The sequence below is a fragment of the Bradysia coprophila genome, assembly GCF_014529535.1.
Source record: "Bradysia coprophila strain Holo2 chromosome X unlocalized genomic scaffold, BU_Bcop_v1 contig_173, whole genome shotgun sequence".
NCBI classification, from domain to species: domain Eukaryota; kingdom Metazoa; phylum Arthropoda; class Insecta; order Diptera; family Sciaridae; genus Bradysia; species Bradysia coprophila.
Genome location: NW_023503302.1, coordinates 5080927 through 5095950, shown reverse-complemented (window position 1 = coordinate 5095950; position 15024 = coordinate 5080927). Strand labels below are relative to the sequence as shown.

Here is a 15024-nt window from a genome sequence, read left to right as displayed (position 1 = left end):
AAAGAGTAGTAGACCTGAACATTAATTACAACGGTTATATGGGTGACGCGAATTCTATACAATAAGTGTAGGATGATGAGTTTTGAAAGGAAAATTTAACGGTCAATGTGGGTCATGCATCCTGTTCGTGAAATTTTTTGGGTCTGCTGAGAACAATATTATCATACAATCAAATCAAATCGACTAATATATCCCTTAGGAGACGTGTTGTTTTAATACAACAATTTCAAAAAATTTTTGTACTGAAATGCAACAAAAATGCAACAATGCAACACTTTTGGTCTACCGTTAGTAATCATAGAGATATGCCACTCATGTGATCCGTATGGATGATGAAAAGTTTTAGTGAGCGAATTTGATGGAAAACACCCAGATAAATGAATAGGTGCGAAGCGACAGAGTAGACAGCATGGACTAACCTAAGGAACATCGGGGATGGGAATTTTCCCACCCGCGCCTTTTGAATTCCCATCCACGAATTCAATTTTTCCCACGCTATAAATATTTACAAAAACGTAAAAAGTACTTTGATTTTATTCCAAGTTTTCGATTAGTTTTAGTTTAGTTTTCGTTTAGTTCGTGACAAGTTGGTTTTAGCGTAACAATCAGGAGGTCGACAGATCCGTACCACTTAAATTCCAAGTCGTTCATTGATGATTTGATTAAGAATTAAGAGGCTGGCAGCCTCACCATTACTGTGTACAAGACTGTCGGCCACTCGCCGACTCTAGACAACACGACATTAAAGTTAATATCAGTTAGAAATTACAAAAAACGACAGTGGCAGCGAAACCATGTCCTCAGTATTGACAAGAAAATTAACCATCTGAACAAATTGATCAAAGCTCAATTTAAATTCTTCAATAAGGAAAGGTGGAACGACAGACTTTCACAGTTGAAAAAATACTCTAACCAACTGTGGAAGATGACTAAGCTGGTTAGCAATTGCAAAAGCAGTCTTCATTCCTTAATGATACATCAGGTGCAGCAACTACAGACCAATTAGCCTGCCAAACTCCATCAGCAAAATCTTTGAATAAATTATTTTGAATCGATTACGGCTGTTTATTAAAACAAACAACATCTTTGTTTGTTGCGCGGTTTTCGAGCTGGTCATTAGACGAAGCATCAACTTTTCAGGGTAGCTAATTATATCCAACATGCTCTAAATAAGAAAAACTCTACAGGATTGTTCACATTTGACATAGAGAAGGCCTCTGGTAGTGCATGAGATAAGAGTCTAATACACAAAATGTTCCTTCGAAAGTTTCCTTTCTATCTTATTAAAATTGTTCAATCATTTCCACAAAAGCGTTCTTTGTACCAAATTGTCAGAAATCTAGGATATCTAGCTCATATCCTAGCAGTAGCCCCACAAGGAAGCGTGCTGAGTCCTACCCTTTATTACATATTCACTTCAGATTTGATTGTAACGTAAGTCATACAGTGAACGACATCTCAAATGTCTCACTGTCAAATTTTTCTGAGAATTTTATTGTGTCATTGCAAATTCACGATGACATTCTCTGAAAAAAATGACAGTGAGACATTTGAGATGTCGTTCACTGTAGTGAAAAGACGTTTTTCGCAGATCATTACTGCATATATGTTTTGCCAAATGGCAAAATTATCAAGAAATTGCATGCCATTGGTAAGATCTCAAATTATTCTGCAAAATGGGAAATCAAATTAAATGACAACAAAACAAACGCGGGCTTTTTCACCAGAAAAATTTCTCTAGGAAAAATTCGACTTTTTTTAATCATTGTTTTTGGCGCCTCTAAGTCAGAATTAGTAAGTCATTTGTGCGCCTTTTCGAATTCCCACCCACAGGAAAACCCTTATGTTAGTCCCTGGTAGACAGTAACCTACAAAAGCTTGGGTTGAATTTGTTTAGTATGGAAATGACAACATATGCTCCAAGGCCGGAATGGCTCAAAAATGCCCTTCGGGCGTTGTAAGAAGAAAATTTTCGAAAAGTCACTAATAGTCCTTAGTTGATACAAAAATCAAAAAGGCCTTCAAGAATCGCCTGTCTCTGATCGCCCCTAAAAGTTACAGAAGTAAATGTTAAACGCTAAATTGAAACAAACGAACGTGCTCCCTGTACCCCAAAGTTAACGACGACATTGATCAAACAAAGCAATGCAAATAAAAGCAATGTAAAAGACTGCAAAATCTAGCTTTCCCATTCATAACCGCTAAATTACATGTGCTCAATTTTTGCTTTGTACGAGAACGCATTAAGATAATTTGAAATTTTAATTTACTCACACTTCATAATCTTCTTTCATTCGACACATGTTCTTCTGTATACAGTTTATTGTGCATTTTCTTTTTTTCAATTTCATATATTCATCGGATTGTACCTATGTGTATATATACACCCGAACCCATGTTACATGGAGTAAAGATGTAAATTAAAATGCTTTTTCTTTCCATTCATTCAACTGTTCTTTCGTACAAAACTCCATTGAATAAACGACCACATGCAATTTAAAAGTATAAATTCGAAAAATTTATCCCTCTTTTGAGTTTGGATTTTTTTTTGTGTATGTGCTATTGAACGAATTTGATATTACATTCAACTTTTCAATGTTATTTTTATCAAATAGATTTGACGGCGAAATGACGAGATGTCTCTATATTTCTTTCTCTTCGAAAGGAAAAAAAAACTTTGTATATATCCACCAATGTGGGAGTAAATGCTTTGTGTGCCGTATAAGGACATCTTTCATATTTCCTTAAAAGTTTGATCGTCCATAAAGAATGTTACATTATCGAATCTTTCAGCAAGTTAAATGCGAAAGTAATTAGAAAAGACGCTTTGACGATCTAATCCTTATGTCCACTCAGTGCAATATAAATATTTTTAAACATAATAACGTGTAACGACGATAAGCCATCTGTTAGCAACGGCGATGACAAGGTGACGAGCTCTCGATAATCCGATCTTAATATAGCAATCTGAATGATAAACCAAATGAAGTAAAAGATGTGTTGATGCAAATACTTGATAAAATTAGATCAAAAGAAGTAATAAACTAAAGCGGTTTCAACGTAACTTGACAGGAAGAGCAGATTTGGCCTTTCTTGTGGTTTATCGACATTTCAAACATGTCGGATGTGAAATGTTTTTAGCCCCGTACGAAGTACTGGGGGCTTATAAGATTAATATGCCGTTTGTAACACGTCGAATTGGAAGCAGACAGTAAGGGCAAAGCATTTGGTTATGTTCATAGATGACGAATCCGCAATAAAAAAAATGTCCGTCCGTCCGTCCGTCCGTGACCCCTCTAGCTAGAGTAAATCACAACCTTTTTTCAAAATTCTTTTTTTCCCCGATTGGTATCGACAAAAGTAAGGTCAAGTTCGAAAATGGGCATGGTAGGGTCGGCCCCTCCAGAGCTAGGGCCCTATAGGTGTTTTTCAGTCTTTCGACGATATCTACCGAAATACGCATGCAATAGCTGCTTGTGATATATCAAATGAAAGGTATTGACGAGTAGAACAAAGTTGCTGAACATTGTTTTTGGGTAAGATGTAACGTGGGCTTGTTGGGAGGGCTCAAAGGTCGTTACTCGGCCCTAAGTGTTTTTTGCACATAAATCGAGTAAATCGCATTCGATTTTGCTAGATTTAGTTTTTTATGGAAGGTAATTGAATACCGAAAAGAACGTGACGAAAAAATTTTTAAATTAGGGCCCTTGGACTAAGGCCGCTACTCGGCCCTAAGTGTTTTTTGCACATAAATCGAGTAAATCTCATCCGATTTTGCTAGATTTAGTTTTTTATGGAAGGTAATTGAATACCGAAAAGAACGTGGCGAAAAAAGTTTCAAATTTGGGCCCTTGGACTAAGGCCGCTACTCGGCCCTAAGTGTTTTTTGCACATAAATCGAGTAAATCTCATCCAATTTTGCTAGTTTTTGTTTCATTTGAGAGATAATTGAATGACGAATAGAATGATGGCAAAAAAAAGTTTCAAATTTGGGCCCTTGCACTAAGGCCGCTACTCGGCCCTAAGTGCTTTTTGCACATAAATCGAGTAAATCTCAACCGATTTTGCTAGTTTTTGTTTCATTTGAGAGGTAATTGAATACCCAATGGAAAGTTGGCAAAAAATTTTGGGTTTCTAAAATATTGTCGTAAATTGTTGGTTTTATTTGAGAGGTACTTCGTACGGGCTTTCGTAATTGCGCTATGCGCAATTTTAAAAATGAACACTTTCAGTAAATTTGACAATTCCCAACTTGACTTGCATTTTGGTAACAGACGCATTAGAGGGTTGTAGACGTATTAGGGTTCCGGGCTTATTAGGGCTACGGACGTATTATGGTTGCGGACGAAATAGGATTACGGGTTGTACGGGGCTAAGTCGCAGCAAACGCTCCGACTGTTCTGATGCCTTGTTTTTTAAATATATTTTCAGATGCATGGACCTCGGTTATGTCTTAACCGACAGCAATGTTAGGCATTTTCTTTTTTCTATCGACTGTGCAAACCCATTGTTAATCTGAAATGTAAGATAAGTCAGCATTCCAGCACTGGAATGGACAAAGAATTCGAAGAATTTCAGTAAAAGCTGATGCGACTGACGATGAGTTTCATTTTTTAAGTTTCGTGAAATTAAAATGATTTATGCTGCAATATCCTTAACAATTTTATATATCCTCTATGTCTCTAAATAAATTTTTGTCAACGAATTTCAAACAAAGAATCAGATCATCTTGCGTCATTAATAAAAAAATATCTGAAGATCCTAAGCTGAACATTCAGCGAAACGTTCTAACAATAATATCCATTTCTTTATTGGACATGGGGATTGTGCACTACACATCTTATTGTCAACGATGGAAAACTCTTTGACGAAGCTCACTTTTCACAAAAAAAAGAAATTCCAATTGCATATTCCACAAAGTTTCTTATATTTCATAATTTTCCAACTACAAAAATTGGATACCATAACTTCCAAGTACACACACATATATCTAGATGTACAGTTATTCGAACATCGCCCGGATGGAAAAATTTAAATTTTTAAATTAGTTTTGTTTGTCAAGTTAGATAAACATTTTGAACGACATCTTATGAATACATAAATGGAAATACGAAAATTATAAAAGATAAGGAAATCAAAATAACAAAAATGAGAAGAAAAAAAACATTTTACAATTTCTGAGCAGCAACATAATATTCCAACTATGCTCTCGTTTTGGAATTGACGTTATTCTGACGAATAAAGCAAAAAAAATGAGATGAAAAAGAAGAAAATAAAAGGATTTCATTGTTCGATTCAATATTATATGTGATTTGTTTACTGATACTGTGTACACGTTGGTGTATAACTTATATACAGATTTTCTGTTATAGGTGCGCGGCAATCTAAAAAAGCAAAGAAAAAAAACGCAAATTTCTCCATTTCAAATGACATAGATCGGTGTATTGCTAAAGAAAATTTTCGGAGCTGTTGGGTATATATATATAAACTGTCTTGATGACTGTATAAACGTACAATATACATTTTGTACACCTCTTTCCATACATGCAGTTAAATTAAAAGCATCGCTGAAAGGTTTTTCGTGGCATAAAGTTTCATTAAGCAAAAACGATTTCGTTCAAAGATAAAAGTTTTCTTGTATTTGAATACTCTTATAACTTTTTAGCACACAAAACTCATGGGAACATAGGTGGCACAGAAAGCTTAGGGATGCATTAGATACACAGATCACTGAACTTTCTTCATTTTCATCGTCTCCACGGTTTGGTTCTTTCTCTCTTTCGTGTTTTGTTTTTCAAATGAAATTTTTATCTTTCCTTCATCAATGTCTTTTGAAATGAATCGAGCCATATATCTTTGAAGTTAGACCATAAGAAATATCAGTGGAATTAAGTTATTGCATTCTTGAAATAATCAATTTAATTGAAACTGACAAGAAACAGAAATATTTAGGGTAACCAGGTCAGTTACGAGCCCCTTGCCAGTTACGAGCACTGAAACAGAAGATGAAGTCATACAAATGTGTGCTTTAAATGAAAGAGATAAAACCAGGGACTACTAACTGATCACTTGTCACTGATCAAGCATGAGTGGTACTCTAAGTAGGGTACTGAAACTTGACAGTGTGTTCCAAAACTGACAATCACCGCAAAAAAAGAATTTTATACAAAATAGTACTCTATTTGGCAGCTGTCGACTATGATCACTTTTGCTTTAAGAGCGTTGGCTAGATAGATTGACAGATACGAGAACAAAATAAAAAAAATATTTTGGGTTTAGTTCTTGAAGATAAAAGAGATTTGCTGCACTTTAACCTGTTACAGACGGCAGACCAGTATTATAATCGGGTATATTACTTCCATCGATCAAAGTATTTTTAATCTCATGCAGAGACTATCCATAGACATTCAACGTGGAATATCAGCTTCTGTGCTCGGTACATTGCCGTCAACCCAAGCATTGGACGAGATTTATTATCTTCTTTAGAATGAGAATAAAAAACAATAGTTAATGTTTTCCCCTGATTCTCCTGAATCAGGCCAGTTTCCATGGTTCTGGATAAATAGAGTAATTTTTGTTAAGAATAAAAGCCACTCCATGGGTGGAATTTATGTCATGTACAGGTACAAATTTAGGATTAAATAAATGACAATTAGTACAAATGAAAATTTAATCAGTTGATTTCAAATCTTGTACTTCAATTGTTTTTAACATGTATTTTAAAGGGTCATACTACCCGAAGCTTTTCATCATTTTTGTTGTCGTTATTGATAACAGGTGAATAGTCGTATGTGACATGTTAAACTTCTAAAGACCACTTCGTGTAATGTGGGAGAAAACAAATCAGTTCAATGCATGAGTGCAAAGCAAAGAATCACAGATATATCTTCACCCTCATACGTTTGTTGTAGGGTAAGTTTCTTTCAGGTCCGCACTGGCAATACTTGGCCTCTAGAATTCTTCTTCAATTTGGCGCCTCTTCAACTATTCTGTTGAAACAAAAGGCAAAAATTACACTCATGTAACTCAACGAATGCGTTTAACTTTACTTAGAGAATATTAACATAACTTCGAGGTGTTGCTCATAAGTCGCCTTTGTCGATGATGTTTCAGACTTAACTTGTTATTGGCCGTAAAGGGCTGGTAGTGAGGTCTCATAACAATCAAATAGATTGTAATAGGGTATGTGAATGTTTGATTTGCCCGTTGCCGAGTTTTAGTCGCTACAATATCTCATCTTCCTTCAAATTAGAAGTAAGGCTCTTACTCAAGGGGACAGACATTGTTTTATCAAGTGTTATTATGTAATCCTAAAATATACAATTCAAGTTTAATCCAACTCACAGAACATCCATTCCATACCATGCATATATGTGCACATCACATACCCATATGTATGTTGGAAATTCCTTCTCACTGATGATATATCTCCATAATATATCCCATTTCATTTGCCGTATAAACATTCAAATTTGCCAAATCTAAAAAAGCGCATAACTCTTGTGGAAATATGGAGGAGCGTGAATATGGTGAATATGTAGTCAGTTATAAATAAAATAAAATTTAAAATGAAAGTTGTGTTTTAGAAGGGAAATTTAAACATTTTTATGGTGAATTATGAAAAAGACGTATGCTGTGTGTACACATAGGTTTCTTGAAATATCGATGTTACGTGTGATATTAGGCATGTTTTCTATGTAAATATGTGCACAGGCAGTGGTCGAAATTCATATTAGGTGGTTTTACTGTTGTGTCTGTCTGTCTGTGGAGATATTTTTGTATGGCTGTTTTAAATTTAGTTAAGTGAGTTTGCAGTGTGACATGTGTGCAATATGATATTAGAGTGTATGTAGGGTTTTTGACATTTTATTGTCTCAACACACCTGACACTAAAATTATTCTAATGGAAGTATGTCTCAGTCTTTTAGAATTTGAGACAAGACTATAAAATTTAGAAACGTTTATTAGAAGATCTACTACTTCATTAGGTTCAACAAATCGTTTGCTATACAAGATACAAGACAAGACAGCACTAACTAAAGCTTGTCGCTTATCTTTTTGTCATCATGGGTACCAGGTGGCTAAAACTTTCTGAATCGATATATTGCTGTAACAAGACAGGTTTGATGTTGTCGGAAAAATTCGCATTGAAAACATACGATTCATCTTGTAACTCGAGTGTAACTTTATGATTTACAATATTTCCAAGTTCCAAGTTTCCAAGTTGAACGTCTACTCCAAATTGAATAGAAACTCTAGGCCGAAATGGGATGGTCAAGTATGGTAGATTTTCTATTGTATACCCTGTGGTGAATATTGGATTACAATGGAAATCGCATCTTAATTGTCGATCCCATCAAAGCAAAATTGCTCATAGGTTTTCATCCTTACAGATTTTTCCTATTTTACCTATTTTCATTTCGTATGTACCACGTTTTAATCACTTAATTATGGGCTCCTTTACCCGTTCAAACTTTTCTTTTATGTCGTCGTCGTGTCGTTGTTTTAAAAATTGAAAAAATGAATCCACATAATACCATACCGTATGTTTAAACAATCGAGGCAAGCATTTTTGAGCCCACCACCGAAAACTCTATGGATGTAATTTGATATTGTACACACAGTGAAAGTGTGAAACTGCAAATAGTTCCGAAACAATAAACTTTGCCCTTGAGCATTTTAGTGTGGAACAATAAATAAACAAATAAAAAAAGAGGAAAAAGAATTACAAGCAAATTTGAAATTCTACAAAACACGCAAGGGTGACAAAATAATTATTTCTTTTGCAGGGACGGATTAAGATCTGGACGCTTTTTTTTTCTAATACTGAATAAACATTGTGCGAATATCGAAAGTATTATTTTGTACACAATGTACGAATAGTGTGTTCCTCGCTATTAGCACTCTGTAAGAGAACCTGGTAGATTTTAAGTATTCGTTTGCAATCGGTGCAAGAAATCAGAATCATGTGATTGTTGATGTCACTAATTTCAGTTGTAATTTAAAATTCAAATATTAAAACTTTATAGAGCAACCGAGAGCGAATTATATGACTGGAATAGATAAACTATTATAAAGTCACTATTCGCACAATGTGCGAATAAGACTTACCTTCTACTGTTGTATTTTACAGAAATTGCTCACAATAACTTCCCACAATTTTTATTTATCTTATAAATATGTCGAAGGGCTGTCTGAAATAGTCAGGCGAAATGGAACTGCACCAAGGCTTTAAGAATGTAGTTTTATAAATTTGACGTAATGTTAAAGGCCAATTTTGATGTAAAAAAAAGGTAGGAGGATCGAAAATTCCGTAATTTAAGGTGATGTCATATATGAAAGGTCCGACTATAGGAAAAGAACTAGCTGTATATGGACTAAGTTCACATCTCGCAAAAAAAAGTAATGCCAAACCTCATCAAGGCAAGACGGTAAGAGCATCGTAACAAAATCACTAAATCTGCTACTTCATTTGATTAAAGCATTTCCTAGTATTCGATACCAAATCTTTTACTATATTAGTTGCTTACAAAATCACTGAACTGGACACCCTTGATAGCAATGGTGACAATATGAGTATCGAAAGCTAAATTAATCATATTTGTCTAATGCGGCACTGTTCGTTTTTTTGTTGTTGTTGCTGCAGTTGAATTTCAGTTTAAACGACGGACAAAAATCTCTAACCTACCTCGATAATGCATGCCATGATATTGTTTATTTTTTTGATGCAACCTATGATTACGTTCATATGAATTGGCGTTTGAAATTACTGGAGAATAATTTTTCTAATTGAATTGTTAATATATTGAATACAATTATTATTCATAGGTGTTGCAGCACCGTCGATAATAAAGGCCGAACATTTCACAAATTATATATATTTTGTCACAGTATGTATATAGAGAAAGAGATGTTTGTTTGTTCTGACTGTATAATATGGTAAAATGGTTTTATAAGGTGACTGCACCAGTGGGGCATATGCTGCTTCTTTTCAAATTAATATTTTTTTCATTCAAATAAAAATTCATTTGGTGATGTAAAGAACGTTCTCAATTATTCAATTTGTGTTCATCAATAATATTCACAAATCTATAGGAGTCAATCTTCATTACTAACATCTCATATCCGCTTTCAGAACAGGGAAGGAATGCCGTAATATGACCAGAATTCGTCAATTTTATTACCTCAAATACCTCAATCACAAACACAGCGAGAGAGTGAGTGTGCGCCAGTGTGCGGTATGTATAAGTGTAATTTGATTGTATATATTTTAGAAACTAATAAATCACTTCAGCTTATTAATTAGAAGGATATTTTGACAGATTTTAGTGATTCCGATCCACTGAGAACAAGTGAATTTAAATGTATTTCTTCCAAACATTTGTTTATTGAACAATGAAATGCTATTAGAGGTTGATTGATTGATTGATTGTGGCCCTAACGTGTGTGTGCGCGCACATACATATATTTCGTGTTAAAATCCATTTTACAACCGAAACGTTTCACGTATTAAACCAATATTTCGATTATTATTTTTGGTTGATAGAGATAGAGGCTCGTGCGCTTTGCACTGGATATCGTTTATCGGCTATGCTAGTTTGTAATGGAAATTTCTATATATAAAAATTCAACGGAGGAGGTAACCTTTGAAAAAATAAGACGTGAAAAATTTGGCCGCGATATTTTTCAATTTAAATTTGTAACATCTGAGTAAAATCGCATAAATAAAAAGGCTGAAGGAGTAGCAATCATGAGTTAAGTTTTCCTGAATTATCATTAAAAATCATCGATTCTGCTGATCCTCCAAATGGTCAAGATTTAACTTCATCATTCGAAGAAACTAGATCATTTGGATCGTAGAAGATTCAAGTCGTCTTGCGAAGCAATAATTGGTTCAACGTTTGCTGCTTTAATTTCTGGATTCTAAGAGGTTTTTTTGGTACAATTATCAAAAATTAGGTATTATCACATTTTTGTTTTATGTAGGATCTGATATTTCTTGTCAAACATTCTGACAGCTGTTATATTGAATGAAATATTTGAAATTTTTCCCAGTCGAAATTTTTGTCGCAAACATGTAACGACCAGAGAAATGATAAGCGCGGCCACTCATGGCTGGGATAGAACACGCCTGAGGCATATTTTTTCAACAATTTTCTCTCTCATTTCGTCTCTCAATTTCACATATATTTTTGACGTATTGGATTTTTAGATCGAGTTTTTCTCCCATCGGTTACATGTAATCAATCTGTCATCGTCAGGCGTGTTCTATCCCAGCCATGAGTGGCCGCGCTTATCATTTCTCTACGACCAGTTTACTGGGATACAAACCAAAAAACCATTCAATATCAAGACTGTCGAATCTGTGGATCTAGAAATTATGTAGAATCTGTTGAAAACGAAAATGCGATAATAAGTAAATATTTTTAAGTGTATGCCTGCTGCCAAAGAGAAATTGATGGTGCCCATAGAAATAACAACTAATCAGCCTCAAGATTTCATTGTTCAGGCTTGAAATAAAACCATTAGAAAGACGAAAAAAACGAAGGAATAGTAGGTTACTAAGGCTATCTCGTATCTCGTAAGTAAAATCAGTCCAAGGTATTATTTGGTTGTCTTACGGCCAGAAAATACGTCATTACTGTCTTGCTCAAAACCGGTTTTTCGCCTTTTTTGGTCACAAGACAACAAAGTACCGTACTGTCTTGCTGGGAAATTTTTTTATTGAGGCTCAACAAAAAATGTACCAGCAAGATAGCAATGTACTTTTCTGTGTATTGTATTGGGCTTTACCTTACGAGCGCGGTAAAGATCCGTGTAAAACTTATACATGAGTGTATAAGGCTGGCAATATTCCCCGGTATCATAATGTACTATTCTTTATATCGTTTACTTGAAAGCCTAGTCAAATACTAACATTTCATGGAAGAATTCTTTAAATGAATCAAAATGGCATCAATTTAGTCCTACCACTTATAGTTTTTCCGATTTTTTTTAATGAAATTTTCCATTCCATTTTGACTTTGAAACTACCTCACACCTACTACTTTGAACCGCATCGAATATATGAGGACTGAAAATCTAGAATCAATGCCTTTCGAATGCTGCGAGCCTAGATATTAGGAATATAAGGCAGGACCCCTACGATTCTTAGAACTGAAATTTTCCAACATTGCTGAGTACCTTCCGTGAGTAGTATCTCACTATACGTCAAAATGAGTACATCTGCGTGACTCGCCTAACAAAATTTTCTTCGAGTTATGACGTCATTTTGTTTTGAATCACTTAAGTATCGAAAATTCAAATTTTTTCAATTTCTCAGTTTCGTTTTTCTCATATTTACCTATTTATCATAAGTACCAGCGCGTGTAGAACACTAAGAGTGCAACATATTTTTGTTGTTGAATTAATTTACTTTGCTGTAGAAAAACAAAATTCACTATCATGATCTCAGCGAATGTTTAATAAGATTTTTACTGTTACTGTGACTATCAAAATAGAGGCGAAACCTATTAAAAGATCTGTCGTCTGTAATCCATTAATTAAACATAAAATTAATTATTTGGCAATGAAATACATGAACAAACGTTTTTGATAGTTGACGAAATTTTGTTTGCACAAATGGAACTACCGAATTTTTGTGAAGTCATACTTAACAAGCAATTTGATGGCAAAAAAAAATTATTCAAATCGATAAGATGTGCGTCATCGAATACATTTAGGTTACACCGTTGATGGGTATATAAGAAACTCTTCAATTGTCAGTTGTTAATTGAAACGATCTGTCGTAAAATATTTGTCGTTCTTCACCATTAAAATGAAGCTAACAATTGTGCTTTTGTCAGTCCTTGTGCTAGTAGCTCCAAATGGATCTGAAGCCGGATGTCTAACAAATTTTTTGAGTGCAGCAAGAGGCATGAACTTTAACATAACACCTTATTTGTCACGATTAACGTGCAGTCCGGGCTCAACTTGTAATGGAATGGCGAACGCATACAGCGCAGATCGAGGTGTTGGATGCAGTACACGATGCGGGTGAGTTTGTAGCGCTCTTCTCGGAGTACAAAAAAATTAATTTTAAAATTATGCAGCGGATCATTTACATCGTTTGCCGTAGCTGGTATCTCTGGATTGCCTAAGTGTTTCCGTAATACTGCTCCACCTGGTACTCAATTCATACAAAGTTGCTACTGCTGCTTCGGCTACGTATTCGACGACGCAACAAACTCTTGCATTGATCCTTCAACTTGTTCTAGAGGATTCGGTGTGTACTAAATGTGTAGTTGCAAAAAATTGAATTGAAAAAAGAAATTAAAAATTGAAAAATTATTGCACCTCGTTTGATTGTAATTGATTTGAAGACAGACTACGAGTCAAGAGGTTGGTAATTGTTACAGCCTACAAATTACTGGTAACAATCTAAATTTGATACTAGACTAGAGGGAATAGTTTTTCATATTTAGCGCTCTACCGTTGTTTTCATGAAATTGGTACCAATTCGATAAAAATATTAGCTCAGTAAAATTAGTTCCAGGTTCATGTTTTCGGAAGGTAGTGAAAAAGTTAAAATTGTTCATAATCGTACGTATAGTTCTGTAACTCTCTTCATTTAGGTTGATGGGATTGTGTTGTTGCTTGTAAACGGACAATAGAGGAAATGAAGAGTGTTTTATAAAAAACAGTTAAATTCAACATTCTCTTCTAACATTATTAGTTGAACACGGTGGGGTTAAACAAAACTTAAATAGAGTCACGATACCACCTCAAATTTTTCTTCATGTTCTTATTGAGGGCCTTATTGAGGAAGTTGAATAACGTTACTCTTCCTAAACTAAATGGAACACGGCTGAAACTCGCTGATGAGGCTAAATTCCTAGGTTTTTATCTAGATAAAAAGCTAAACTGGAAAAAGCACATTCAAGAAAGAGTTGTGAAAGCAACAAGAATATTTTGGCAATGTAAAAGCGCATTCTGTAAGAACTGGGGTCTGCAACCGAAAGTGATACATTGGCTGTATGAAGCAATAATCAGACCCATACTTTGCTATGGATGTCATGTTTGGCACCATAGAGTTAAAATCAAAGCAGTGAAAGATGAACTAGAGCACGTTCAACGGATGGCTCTATTGGGAATCACCGGAGCGATGAAGACTACTCCAACGAAAGCTTTAGAAGTGATGTTGTCTGTGTTACCAATAGATTTATTTATTGAACGTGAAGCGCTGACAACGTCCCTGAGACTGAAAAACGGAAACTGCTGGCATGAAGCAGCAACAGGTCATGCCAACATATTAAACGAAAAATCGGAAGCAATTCCAGAGCTAATGATGAGCACTGACCAATGTGCACCACAATATTTCTTTGATAAGAATTTCCAAGTCACTATCCCAAGTAGAGAAGAATGGGAAAGCAATGTCAGTCTATTTGATCCTAGTGACGTGACTGTTTTTACAGATGGATCTAAGACTGCCGTCGGAACTGGTGCTGGAATATTTTCTAATAATCCCTCCATACATAAATCCTGCTCCTTGGGCAGGTACTCATCAATAACTCAAGCCGAGACATACGGCATAATAGACGCTTGTGCTGATCTGTATGAGGCGCAGTATCAAGGTAGAAATGTGAACATATGCACAGACAGTCAAGCTTGTTTGAAAGCTTTACAGTCTCACTGCTTATCTTCTAAGCTCATGATAGAATGCGCACAGAGAGTGAAAAGAGTGGGATACTCTAACAATGTTAACCTTGTGTGGGTACCAGGACACCAGGGCGTGGATGGGAATGAAGAGGCAGACGCACTTGCTCGTAAGGGTAGTGCCATCCCACTTATAGGACCAGAACCGGCCTTCGGTTTACCATACAGAATACAAAGGACGATAATTAGAGAGACATACTCTAAAAATCATGAAAACAGATGGAAGAGCCTTCACAACTGTAGACAAACAAAGATTTTCATAAATGGACCGTCCATGAAAAGGACTAAGTATTTCCTAAATTGCTCTAAAACAGCTTTAAGGAAACTGAT

The 15024-nt window shown here is 35.2% G+C and overlaps 1 long non-coding RNA gene across 1 annotated transcript; it reads left to right on the top strand.

Moving 5' to 3' along the window:
• The first annotated feature begins 12760 nt into the window (after window positions 1–12760).
• Window positions 12761–13285, top strand: LOC119068298. The gene is made up of 2 exons (XR_005086127.1): window positions 12761–13035; window positions 13092–13285. It is a non-coding gene; the product is annotated as an uncharacterized LOC119068298 (long non-coding RNA).
• Window positions 13286–15024: the final 1739 nt, after the last annotated feature.